The sequence below is a fragment of the Ammospiza caudacuta genome, chromosome 2 (genome assembly GCF_027887145.1).
Source record: "Ammospiza caudacuta isolate bAmmCau1 chromosome 2, bAmmCau1.pri, whole genome shotgun sequence".
Lineage (NCBI taxonomy): Eukaryota > Metazoa > Chordata > Aves > Passeriformes > Passerellidae > Ammospiza > Ammospiza caudacuta.
The window spans coordinates 57,429,017-57,442,687 of NC_080594.1; positions in this window are offsets into that span (position 1 = coordinate 57,429,017).

A 13,671-nucleotide genomic window follows, 5' to 3' on the forward strand; every position below is an offset into this window, starting at 1 on the left:
TAGCAGTGGTTATGCAGCTGGTGTATGCAGTAACAGATACTCCATAAATAACAGACAGAAAAAAATTGCAGTAACATTTAAAGAGTCAGATGAACATAATATTTTTTTGTTTATAATTTTTATTTAGGTGTGTGGGACACAACTTTCTCTCCCAGATTTTATGAATAAAATCATAAAATTGCCTGGTGTTTCCATTTCAGAAATGCACATCATCTTGCACACACACACTACGCCCCACACCCCGGCCCAGCACATGCACACAGAAGCTTCATGACTTGAAATTTTTTACTCTGGATGAAATTATGATCCAGATGTTGAATTTGGTCCTTCTGGTGTGAATCTGGAATCATTATGTCATGACTAAGATTCTTTAGGTTTTACAAATCTGTAGGAATATAAATTATTATTAAATCTTGCTATAGTTGTTACCTTATGAGGCACATTATATACCTAATTTTCCTGTTGATGTACTAGGTAAGAGCTAAAATGTAGGTTGAACCAGAGAGAAAAGAGAAAATGTGTTTACTTAATAAATTTGGGTAGGATTTGACATAGAATAATTTACTTTAATCATTAGGACATAATATGAAGCTATGACTGCTTTTAAATAAGGCAATCTAGAGTCTATTTCCAGAGTTCTTCAATGGTGAGCACTGATGGAGATTTTTAATCAAGAAGAGGAGTGCAAAGAGGGAGAGAAGCATGTAATATTTCTTGTGCTGCAGAAGTTTAACAGCCCAAAGAGGAAAACAAGAATAGACACAAATTTAGAAAATGGAGCCTTTCATAAAGGTAATGAGGTGCATTCAATGATTTACAGAAATGAGGAAAATTGCTTACAATTTTCTCTTCCAGTTTGGCATTTTTTTCATCTACCAGAAATATTTCAGTGATAACACACATTATAGCCTTGAAATCTAAAGAGGAATGGGGAAGAATGAGTTGGATTGTCTTTTATCTTGCCATTCACACAAGGCAATTGTCTTTGAGCCAAATCAAGGCAAGCAACTGTATTTTATACAGGTGTAAATGATTGAAGGGTATTTTTCAAGGGTGATTCAGCTGTCGTATTTTGGATGTCTATTTTCAGATGAGATGAATTGCACTGCAGAAATCCTTGTTTCTTCTTATTGTCTATAAAGGGAGCCTGGGGCAACCAGCTTGGATAATGGGAAAACATAACAAAAGTGTGCAAGAGAGTATTTGAGAATAAGTGTATGAGTATGTATTGAAAGAATGCATCATCATCCTTTCACAGACTGAAGCAAAATTAATCTTGCACGCACCACTGCCATCTCATGTTTAGTAAGTGCTCCTCTTTCACCCTTTGTGTTATCTAAGTGCATCATGTTGAAACAGTCTATTGAGATGATTCATGTCATGCCCAGGAACATGTGCACACTCACATATGTTCTTCTCTATGCCGTTCCCTAGACAGCATAAGCTGAAGCTTCACAGCGGACAAAGCTCTGTTCAACATTGTCATGAAATGGAGAAAAGAAATCCTGCTGGGATATCGTGCAGAGTGTGTGAAATTAAGGCAAGGTGAGAGAACATCCTCTTTATCTCCCGTACAAGGATCAGAATGAGTTATGGGTCTCAGCAGTGCAGACACTTTCCCACGAGGGAGACAGCCTGCTGAATATAAATATTGTAAGCAGTGAGTCACCAAAGGTGATGTCATTGATTTATGCAGGGATTGCAGAGTTTGGATTTGGTCGGAGAAGTTTTCTTGTCTAAATGCAGCCAGACCATGATATGCAGTGAGTTTATTTTCTTCTGGTTGTCATAGACTTTTTGCTTAACTTATGTTTGGGGTGCATTGGGTTATCTTCTCAGGAAAAATATGTATTCTGGATCACCCTTCATTTCTTTCAATTATTTTGTGTACATTTGTCCTGAAAGAAAGTTGGTTTTTCATCAGTTATATAATTGCTGTGATTGCTTATACAACTAGAGGAGGAGACAAGAATGGTCCTGTTAGCTTTCCAGAGAAGTGTCTGAAGTGAAAAAAATGCAACACACCTTTGATAGCTGTTGTCAGATGGGACATTGATGTCTGGAATGATGATGAAGAGGAAGAAATTATTTATTCTTTGTGAGAATGGTGATTCCTCAGATTTTAGATAGGCACTGCTGATGGCTGCCTACCACCACCAGCAGTGTTAGTGCACACACACATAGAGGTACACCAGCTAAAGGAGACATCCCAGTTTGAAGGACTGTTGATCCAGAATGTGCCAGGATTCATGTACAGTATATATCCATATACATTCCCAGATGTGCTGCAGTTCAGTATTTTTGGGTGACTGTCTTTGGCTTCTTTTTCTCCTTTTTGAACTATTCCACTGGTCAGCCACAGAATTTCAATAGGCTGTGGCAGCCAAAATACTGCCATTTCTACCAAACCTCATGAACTGGCAAGTATTGCTTTTCTATGTCCATGGGAATATTTGTAATGAAGAAAAAGTCATCTCACAAGTCACTGGAGAGAGGCAGTTCTCTAGTGTTACACAAAGAAGTTTTGTATAGCAATAAAAAAACATGAAGGTACAAAGAAAGGCAGAAGGACATTAAAAACCTTCAGCAAGGCTTTTTTTTTTTTTCCAAGAAGCATTTTTGCCTCTCAATATCCTCTCCATGATCTTGGTCTCTCCATTTTGTCTTATTATGTTCTTTTACAGAGAACTTTGTGGAAGAAACCAGAGAGAGGAGAAGATAAAAAAAACCACAACAAAACTGAACAACAAAAATCTAACAAACAAAAAGATTAGGCAACTGAAGATTTTGTGAATATATGTTTTATATAAACTCAAATATTATATGGAATATCAGCTTTTCTGGAGATTTTTTTTTCATTAAGCAGCTTCCATTTCCAAGCACCTGAGATTCTAAATATAATTTTCTGATATGATATGGGGTTTTTTGTTGTTTCTTTACATTGTCATGGCAGCTCCCAGTGAAAACTTTAGCTCTGACTTCAGTGGGAATGAAGAGAAGTTGCCAATGAACACATTAAAAAATCTTTTCGTTAATGCATCATTACAAATAAGGTTACCTCTACTTTTGTTCTCTGTTTGGAACATCTTGTTCATGTCTCCATGAAAATTACAGCTGTTGATTAAAATGTCTGGAAAACCTTCCAAACGTCTTTGATTCTCATCCGTGAAACAAGTCCTGCTTTCATTGTGTCACAGGGCAGGGAACGGAGATAAAGGGTGGCAGCAAGGACAGGATTTGTTTCCTAGAAAGCCTTTTGGGTGTACAGAGCTCTTCCTGGATGGCAAAATATGGTCGTCTTCTGTTCTGTGGCCAGGTGCATCAGCCAGATCCATAAGGCAGTTGATTGTCTACTTCTAGAGAGCATAGTGGAAAAAACAGAGAATAGTGTCTCCAATGAATGAGGTATAGCTCTCTGTGGGGAGTGTGATGAGCTGAAGATACAGCTGTACCACAGCCTTTGTAGGAGGCTTTCCTCAGTTGTTTATACTAGCCTGTTCCCTCAGATTTCCTTCCAAGGAGTCTTGGGATAAGTTCTAATAGTTGTGCCTAAATTAGGCACAACTATTAGAACTTATCCCAAGACTCCAAGCGAAGCTAGATTGTATTGTTTTTATCACACATTAATCCACGGGTTGGGAAGGTGTGAAGGAGAAAAATGAGTGTGCTAATAGTGTCATTGGCACATGCTTTTATTTAAAGGGTAATCTTGGATTATCTGGGTGGACCCCACGCAATGTAGGATGCACTTGTGCTCCCTCAAGATTTGCAGCTTGATGTACCTAGAGGAGCTGAAGGTGAAACTCCCTGACACTGCATCTCATGATGCGGCAAAAAAAAATCTTCTTGTGATGAACCAGTGGCACCTGGCAGAGACAGAGCTTTCAAACCATCTGGAGAGGAAGAATGGAAGAGGTCCAAGAATTTGGAGGCTGAAAAGGCAGAGACTGTCCTGTATGCCATGCTGCCAAAACACATTAGGTTAAGGAAGCTTAAGGAATCAGCTTGGTTCCTTCCTTGGAGGTTTCTTCCTTGTCCTCTCCTTCTCCTATATGTATGGTTTTAAACTTTGCCGCTCCCTTTGTAGCAGTGCATTTACCAGAGCAGTTCCAAGGTATTCTTTTTCTCCAGACGATGAATTACAGCACCCAGGGCATACAAGCATCATCAGGGACACTTGCAGCTATGATGATGGGGAACAGATGGCTGCACATGAGGAACAGGCCTTGCCTGGGAGCTCTACCCAGGAGAGTTGCATCATAAATTCATGCCTGATACCACTGCTAGAAAGCCTTTTAAAAGAGAACCCTGTTATGCAGAAGTAGATGTAAAAGTAGATAGGTTGTAGCAGGAAAGGAGGGCATTTCTGGCACGTGTATTTTCTGATCTTCAGCCTGGAATATACCAGCTCATCAAAGTCCTGTACAACATCTACCAAACAAAATCTTTTTAGCCACTACAGCTAGAGGTGTCTGACTGCTTCTTGCGCAGCACACAATAACTTACTGCCCGGTGCATGTGTGTTTATTTGTGTTAGAATTCCTAGCTTCAGCATGTCTGCACAAAATGGTGATGGTGAACTCGGAGTTAATGCTGCAAATTTATGCCTTTAGTGAGGTGCCCTGTGTGGCTCTGGGCACTTGCACTTCTTCAGGCAAATCCGATCTATAAACAGCTACAAAACAGAAGTGACCCAAATCCTGTCCAACATGGCAGCGGATATTAGAACACTCAGGCTGGGATGTCAAAAGAAACTTTGAAGGGAGATGTCTTAACTTCAATCAGCATAATTCAGCTACCAAACAGGGAAAGATGGGAATCTTTCGTATTCTTACAGAAAGCTTTTCTTCAGCTTTCAAACCAATTAATAGAAATTTGGCAAATTACAGAAATCTGTTGTCAAATTCTATTGCTGACTTAGTCAAATAAGAATAGAAGCCTTTATGGGGAAATGTACATCTAGGAACTGAGTTCTTCCTCATGAGAATTTGATTCCTGTACAGTACTCTTCAATGATGTTATGACAATCACAAATATTTATTCTGTGTGGGAGCCCTTCCAAACAGCGGATATGATGAATTAATTGTATTCCAAGTTTGATCAATTTGGCAATGTCCATCAAGTTTATAAAGTAAGTGTTTCCATTATTGTTTTCTTTGGTGGGTGACATTTTTTTGTGTGTATTTTCTTTGTTTGGGTTGGTTTTATGATGAGCTTTCTTCTGTCCAACCCAAGACAATCTGATGTCATCACAGGAAGTGAAACTGGCTGAAAATGTGGGTTGTACAGAGTTCCTTCAGAACTTCAAACATCAGGTCTTGTAAATAGGTCTTTCATTCCTTTCAATTCTTTGAGATAAGACTTTACAGATCTCATGAATGTCCCTTTCACTCATATACATAAAGAAAAAAAAGGCAAACTAAAATCTTATCATTGGGAAATTTTTGAAGTTATACTAAAAAAAATGGCTTGTCCAAGTAAATGATAAGTACTTATTCCTTCAATGGCTGACACCCACACCTTCAATGACAATGGAAACATCTAGCACATCCTAAGACTGGGACATTTTCTGAGTCCATTTTATCCCTATGGGAGCTTTACCATTAACTTTATAGGGTCACAGGGATTGAGCATTGCTTGACTGTAGAATCTTCTGCTGTTCAGATGAAGCAGTTGTTGATGATGGTTGGGGGCATCACAGTGCCCATCACCAGCGGTGCACGAAGAGCAGCCAATCATGGGGCCCATGGCTGAGAAGCCCAACCTGGGAGGTATGACTGGATTCTTGCTCTGGAAAAGATGCTGTATACCAGTAGATATTCAAGCAGGATTTCAATTTCCAGTGAATGTCAACATATTTGCACTTCAGGTTGATATTCATGTGTAATGCTGAAATCAGGCTGTGGGTCTCTAATTTTGCAGCAGGAAAAACTTTTCAGTTCAGAAACCAATAAGGTACTAAAGCATGCATTTAACCATAGCCAAGTAGTCAGTTCACTGGCAATTTAGAGAAACAAGCACTCAGAAACAAACTTTGTCTTTTTTGGTATATGTGCTTGGGGATAACCACAAAGTCATTTAGTAACTCATGCACAGACACAAAATAATTGATGTAATGGTTTATTTTGCACTTGCATTTTGCTTACAAGACGTACTTACACAAGGACATGTTAAATTGCTCATTGAAAATATGCAATTTTACAGCTCTTTATCAGCCAGCTATAAAAGCATAACATTAATTGTACAAATACAGAAGGCTGACTTTAGCATGCTGGGTTGAAAGGAAGAGATAATAGTCTGGTGGAGACATGTTCAAAGTGATGTTTTCCATGAGTGCACTGGGGCTGTAATCTCTTCTCCTCTTCTGCCAATTGCTGTCACAGGCGACAGTCACAAGACAATATGAAAACAAATAAGGTGTTACAGTCTCAATCTTCCCCTTACAAACACCACCTGCCCGATCATTACCCCAAGGCTAAAGCTTTGTTTCTCCAAGTAAGTGGACAGGTTCCTACAGAGGAGTAAGAGGTTACTTAGGCCCTAGAATGTTAAGTGAGGACCAGCCTTTTAAAACTTTTGCGAGGCATGGCTGTTCAAGAAGGACTACAAAATATTCTAGGTAGAGACAATGAGAAGCTGATATGATGTTTCCTTTCTGATTCTTAAAAACTGATCAGAGTTGGGATCTGCTCTGGACCAGTGCTTGCTGGGGCTGGTGATGACAAAAGGCCAAAAGCACCACTTGTTAGGAGATACTGTCAACACAGCTTACTGGAGAGAAAGTCACAGTCTTCCAGGAGTGCCCACCTCAGATCAGCAGCTCTTCAGTAAGGAAAAAGAAGTGTAGATGCAAACCTACCTGAGTATTTTCTTCTTCATCACTTTTGACTAGAGCAATCATACAACAAGGGTCATTTTGGAATTATCTACAGCGGGTTACTTTGGGGATGTTCTCAAGATCAGTCAAATCAACATGAGTCAGTGGAAAAAGGTAGCTGATTCAGGGGATAATCCAGCATGTCTGAGAGAGACATCAAGGGAAGCTGTAAGTGGAGGTGTGAATACTGCCACCCACACACATATACCATGTGAACAGAATTATTTTCCCATTACTTAATATTTCCACCCACCACCCAAAATCCAGGTGCTTAAACGGAGGAGTAAGATTCTCCTAACCCTCGCCTTGTAAAAATCCTAGCAATTGCTTTACTCACACAAGAGCCAATTGTTGGCAGACAGATGCAGGCCTCTAAGCAGTAGCATGCTTCCCTGCCTGGACAGGTTTCCATGGGCTCGAGGCCCCTCAGAGCAGCAGGGTGTACTGAGTGAGGTAATCACTTGGAAAGGGTGTAACGTCCACTGGCTTCCATGTTTGGACTTTTTTGTTGGCAGGCTCTTCTCTTTCTGCTTGGGCTTCAACCTGGAGAAATTTGAGCTACACAGGATCTAGAGATTCCTTGAGTGTCTTAGACTTGTCCTCTCCAGTGCTGCTTGGAAGGAGTTGTGCAAGGTTGGTTCAAAATGCAGGACAAACGAGCTGGAAGCTGTCTGTGGATATCCATCAAAGGGAATGCACAGAACAGAGTGCTAAAGAAGGTAAAATATACACAGGATGCAGAGAAGCTGCTTGGACACATAAACCTGAGTTCTTTGCAGGTACCTAAAGATTTTGTGGAACAATTGATGCAACTCCCTTGAAAAGCAAGGACTTTGGCTTTATGCTTGCCCATACCTGTAGAAGAAAAAGGGACCTATTTCCTAGCAGTCCTAATTCTGGCTTCCTATTTTATATTCTCAGAGTCTCCAGCAGGAACATGTTGTCTCTGATTTATGATTTGCACATTTTTTATTGGTCATGGTCTTTCAAAATAATTCACAGATAAAGCAATTTTTGGGGCATCCAAAAGAGAAATGCTTAAAAATAAAATTTCCATGACCAGCAATTGATTTAGTACCTGGCACAAATCCTAACCAACCCTAAACTCAGCAATAAATAACTTACATAACAGCTTTCTTACTGTGGCATTGCTTCCTTCCCTAGTGAACAAAGAGTCTGACTCTGCATTCCACACTCGGGCAAAATATTCTGTTGATGTTAGTGGGACTTTTTGCCTCAGGAGCCTAAAGTCTGGTCTGCAGTTGGCATAATGGTGACACAGTGGATTGAAGATACTCCACTCTGCTCCCTGTGTAAACCCGAGGTTTTGAACTGGCTCTTACAACCTAGTCACATTCGGCATCACTTCATATCATGCAACACAGGACAATTCTGGGTTTATCTGCAGGAGAAACAGTGCCAGGTTTGTGAGATAAAGTAATTTACTTGTTGTTATGGAAAGGAGGAAAAAAATGCTCTTGTAATGTACTTTAAGAACTGAGCATCATGGAGTCTTTTTGACTTGCTTTAGGCATTACTGACACATGCTCTCACAAGAACAGAGAGAAACACTCATTAAATAAAGTCACAAAATGCTGCTTGCTGTGCTTGGCATATAACACCTTCACATATTTCACACCACCAATAACTACTGCAAAGTGCAATAACAAACAGGAAAATAAGTGTGCAAACAAAGCCTTAAATGTCTAGAGCAGATTCCTTTCTGAGAAGTCTTGCAAAGCTCACTTCTGCTTAAAAAAATTGCTAGCAACAAATAATTTTTACTAGCACTGTAGAGCTAATGGAGGTGTAGGAGAGAATTGTGAATTCCTTTCTGATTCATGCTTCACAGTGGAATTGTTAAGTTCCAGTTGCAGGATTTTTTTATCCTGGTGATGATCTATGAGCCAGAGAAGGGCAGGGGCCAAATGGTTGGAGAGCTGGCACTCATGAATGAGATTTCCTGGTATAAACTGAACAAATAAGACCAGAATCCACAAATGCGGACCCTCACACTTTCTTTTTTACAAGATCATTTTTTCCTGGTTTATGTGTGAAATTTGGATACTTAAATGAAATATTAATTACAGAAGGCTTTGCTGAGCCCCAGTCCCACAACATGACATGTCTGGGCAGAGTGCTACACGTACAGGGAGGGAGGCAGAAGAACTCCATGTGGATTAGCTGTCTACCTATGTGCTGTGCACTAGGAGATACTTATTGAGAGGTTATTGAATTCTGCTTATTGAATTCTGCTTGAATTTTTTTGTGCAACTCTTTAATATCTTGAAATCCTATCTTACATCCATCTTTTTGGCATCCTTTCTCAAATTAAATGTGGTTTTTGATATCTCTTCAACTGTAGGCAGATCCTTATAGAAGTAGGAAACAATGGTATATTGGCTCCTTGGAGTGTTGGGGCTGACACTACCAGGTGCTTTTATGCCTTTCTATATTACAGAGCATAGTACATGGGAAGCTGTTTTCACCCAGAAGCAATTACAGCAGAAAGTGACCTGGAACAATAAAGTATTGCCTTGGATACCATTGCCCTGGCCATCAAAATGTATAATGAGGGTGCACTGTCATTTCAGTTTTTTAATTTCCTTTCAATAATTCTTGGTCCCTGTTTTGGCATAGTCTTCCTTATCCTAAATCCACATATTCTCTTGTGTAGAAATCTGCCAATTATAAATTTTAAAATAGATGGGAGAAACTAAAGAGGAAGTGAAAGGGAGAAGGGCTTTTCAAGGAAGCAACTGAGGATGAAATCAAAGCTTCTCTGCAGCCAGGCTGAACAGAAAGGTTCATACAGGAGGCCTGCCAGGCCAATATAAAGCAGCTAAACCAATATTGCTCTGAATTCTGGGAAAAGGTAGCAAGCTCAATTTATTTTGAAGTGTCAAGTAATTCAGCCATTCCCCATTTCAGGCCTAAAGAAAATCCCTCAAGAAATTCAATTTAAATCCCAGTTCCCAGCTATACTTTCTTTTCCCCTTTCATGTTGGTTGTCAGTGAACACACTGGATGATTTAAAAATGAGACAGCAGGATGTCTTTTGAAAGTAGATAAGGAGGAAAATTGATGCAGCAGACAGAATTAGATCCATGCCTCACCATGCTGTGGAAACCATACATGTAAAAAAGGGTAAATACTGCCCTGGCCCTGCACAAATAGTGACCAAGCACCTGGAACTGGAGGATACAACACAAAACCTGTGTGAATAAGATATCAAATTACATAAATTCTGAAGTTTCTTTGTTGCAGTTACCTCAATATTTTTTGAGAGCGTTGGTGGAAGGGGAGAAGAGAGCCAGCAAGCACTCAGAGACAGGACTAGGGGAACATATCTTGAAGCAATCTGGGCAAACCAGTAGAAAGACATGCAGAAGGACAAAGGAGCAGGCAAAGAGCTTGGCAATGGATCAGGAGCACAAATATAAATCTTCTGCAGGGTGTAGGATAGGGAAGTTTAAGGGATAATTTAGATTTAGAAACATGACTCAAATGTCTGGTTTTGAGCCCTTTTCCAGCTCCAGGATTTGGAATAGGGTCTGCCTCTCACCTTCACATGCAGCAGCCTATGCTTGCCATGTACCTGTGCCAGTGGAAGGCAGACAAAATCTCTCAGACAACACATTTCTGTCCCTGAGAGGAGGGGATTCCACTGTACCACGTGCTTAGTGACTTGTCTTTGAAATACCCATGGGTGAGGCAGTGACTCCTACCTTGCTGTAAATCAAACAAATGTCAGCAATGTCCCATGAAGTGTCCCAGGAACCTTGGTCCAGATGCAAACACTTTGCCTGTTTGTTGGCTCATATATCACTGCTTGCAGGGATGGGACCTCCCCTTAGAGTGAAATTCTGACAGAGCAGGAGCACTCATGGCAGAAAGCAAGTCAGCAGGATCCCACTTCACGTCTAGAGAGATGAAAAGGCTATTGTTTCTGGCAAAGACTGTGTTTTGAACCTAGGACTGTGAAAACAGTAACAGATTTATAAATTCCTCTTCAACACGTGAAGCCACCAGCCTTTAGCCAGCACATGTGAGGAACACATATCCAAAAGAAGCATTGAGCATGCTGGGGGTGTTGCTGGGACTGAGGAGGACAGCTAAGCTCATTCCCCACTCTTCGTGCCCGTGCTATATACGGGAATAACAACAAGAAGTTGGCAGAACACGGTCAGATCAAAAGTTTGTCTAAGTCAGCATTCTAGCAGGAGGCAGTAGAAAATCCTTAGGGAAGATCTTTAAGAATGGGAAATGCAGAGACTCAGGCTCTGGTTGGCATCCTGTCCTGGCTTCCAGCAATCAGCAACTTAAAGGTTTTCTAGGCCTGGGGTTGTGTCCAGACCACCAAGTTTAACAGCCACCACAGACTCACCCTCTCTGAATCTGTCTAATCCCTTTTTGGATCCATTACTCCATAAGCTCTGTGATATCTGCACACACAAACCCAACTTGGCAACTGCCCACATGCCTTTGTGTGGATGTGAGGATCCAAGCAAGCCTGTACTCATTAAAGGAAAAGAAAATGTAAGAAAACTTGGCTCTTAAAAGCCTTTCTTCCCTCCTGCTTTTGAGCCAGTGTTTTCCTGGCTCCTCAGAGCACTATGTATTGTCACCCCTGCTTTCTTCCTCCTCTGAGCCCTTCAGGAGGCAGATGCTGTAGGAAGCCTGGGCAGAGAAGTGGTAACTGCTATGGAGCACTCTGATGATGAGCAGCTGCTTACCACAAGCAGCACTGCTGGCAGGGAGCTCGTCAGAGGCTTGCTTTAAAATGGTCCTGATGCTTTATTTCACACAAGGGGAGGTGGGCTGAGGATGATCCAGATGAGCCTAGTAAAGCCAGGTCATACCTCATCTGCATGCTACAGCAAGTAGCTCCCCCAGGGCCAAATTTTCTTTCTACGGCATTTATGTGTTTCACTCCTCCTCATTAACCTGGGAGAGAAGGAACTAAGCCCCTTTAAAATCTGTCCCTTTGGCTTTGCTACTGGAGTCCCCACAGCCTTAAAGAGTTACCTCATCTTGAAAGACTGGAGGTGTAAGCTGTGGCTTTGTTTGCTGACCTGGGTTTGTACCTGGCCCTGTCTGTTTCCAGGGCAGACATTCCTGATTGCTGATGCCAGTGGAAAGCTTTGCTCAAGGCTGGTAAGCCTGCACAGCAGCAGTGGGATTTGGCAGATGTTTTTATGTTAGTGCTAAACCCAACCATAGTTAAAGGGCATCACTAAGAAGTCCCCGCCACAGCAAGCCATGCTAACCACCAGATTTCCAATTTTGTACTGTGTGGGTTCCACACGGTTTAAGCAGTTTTATAATCTGATTTGTCCTTATTCATGCTGAACACTGTGAATAAATCCATCCTCCATTAAATACAGTACTAATCTGGTTTGGTCACTGCAGAGTTCACACATTTATGGGTTGATGATAGGTGACCATAAGGATCATTTACATTGTGCAGAACAAGGAATCACTCGTCTCTCTAGGATCCATTTGCCTCACAGCAGCCTCACCTCAAAGTTTCCTTCATCACCAAGTTTTCAAGAGTGTTTTCAAAGACTTTGGAGTCTCCTGGAGACACCCTAAAATTGCTATTTGCTACATAGGGAATTGAAGGTAAAGAGTCAGTTCAAAGGCAAAAAAATTGGCTCTAAGAGTGTGGATACCTTGTGCTTCTACAGTATTGCTCCCCTGGCTCTGGTCTGCTGGGTGATGATCACAAAACAGAAGAGAATCGTTCCCAGGATTTTGCACTCCCCTTCTTTGATCTGATATGGCCCCTCAAGCCACCTCACATGCATTTGCTGTGCCAAGTTATGGTCAACTCTATTACAGCAACCTGAGGAGGTCTCCATGGTGAGAGAAGGATGAGAATGTTGTTTGATGATCAGAAGGCTGGATTTATTGATATATGATATATAATACATTATGACTATACTAAAAAGAATAAAGAGAGAAGTTGCAGAGCTGCTAAGCTAAGAATAGAATAGAAAGAATGAATAACAAAGCTCCGTGTCCAGGGAATCTTTCCCTGAGCTGCTCCTGTGATTGGCCCCCAACTGTACACATGGAACATGAACCAATCACAGGTGCATCCTATTGCATCCCACAGCAGCTGATAATCATTGTTTACATTCTCTTCTGGGGCCTCTGCTTCCCAGAAGATGCACAAATCTGAAAGAAAGGATTTCTATGAAAAAATGTCTGCGACACAACTCCACCTGCCTTCTTCCATCTTCCACAAGGAAGTTTCTCGTACAGTTTTCCTCTGAGGTTTTTGGGTTTGCTGCTTTTGCTATGTGTCCTGTAGTGTTGGTGATATGGCAGATGACAAAAGAAATCGAAAGCAAAGGAGCAGCTCTGTCAGACACAGCTGAATGCAATGCACCAGCCCTGCCACTAAGAATGAGAGAATCCCAAAGGACAGCCCATGCATAGAACCATCATAGTCAGTGAATGGTACGGATTGGAAGGAATCTTAAAGATCATTTAGTTCCAACTCCCCTGCCATGGGCAGGGACACCTCCCACTAGACCAGGTTGCCCAAAGCCCCATCCAGCTTGGCCTTGAACACTTCTAGGGATGAGGCACCCTCAGATTCTCTGGGAAACCCACAACAGCACTTCACCATCCTCACAGTAAAGAAATGCTTCCTTATATTTAATCTAAAACACACCCTTTAAGTTGAAAACCATTTTTCCTTTTCCTATCACTATATATCCTGGTAAAAAATAATTCTCCAGCTTCCTTGTAAGCCCTCTTCAGGTACTGGAAAGATGCCAGAA